The sequence below is a fragment of the Opisthorchis viverrini genome (genome assembly GCF_000715545.1).
Source record: "Opisthorchis viverrini unplaced genomic scaffold opera_v5_249, whole genome shotgun sequence".
NCBI classification, from domain to species: Eukaryota; Metazoa; Platyhelminthes; class Trematoda; order Opisthorchiida; family Opisthorchiidae; genus Opisthorchis; species Opisthorchis viverrini.
Genome location: NW_008751907.1, coordinates 1 through 456, shown reverse-complemented (window position 1 = coordinate 456; position 456 = coordinate 1).

Genomic DNA, 456 nt, shown 5'->3' with positions numbered 1-456 from the left:
CTTCGTTGAAGTTTGCCGATATGCCGCTTCTCAACTGTGACTCTAAAGTCATGTGCGATACGTCCACTGGCAAACCACGTCCGTTTGTTCCCCGGAATCATTGTCAATCTGTGTTTTTGCATTTTCACTCCATTTCACACCCGAGCATCCGATCCACAACCCGTTTAATTTGTGAACGTCTTTTGTGGCCTGGTAGAAGGAAGGAAATTCTCCAATGGACAAAACAGTGCAAGACATGCCAAATGAGCAGTCACCAAGCACACAATTACGCCCCACGGAAAAGCTTTCCCTCAATTACGCCCCACGGAAACTTCAGCTTTCCCTCAGGTCGCTCCAGCATGTGCATGTGGATATCATTGGTCCATTACCACAGTCCCACGATTGCTCTTATGTATTGACTATTGTTGATCATTTCGCACGATGGCCACAAGCAACCCCCATGCGGGACTGTTCATC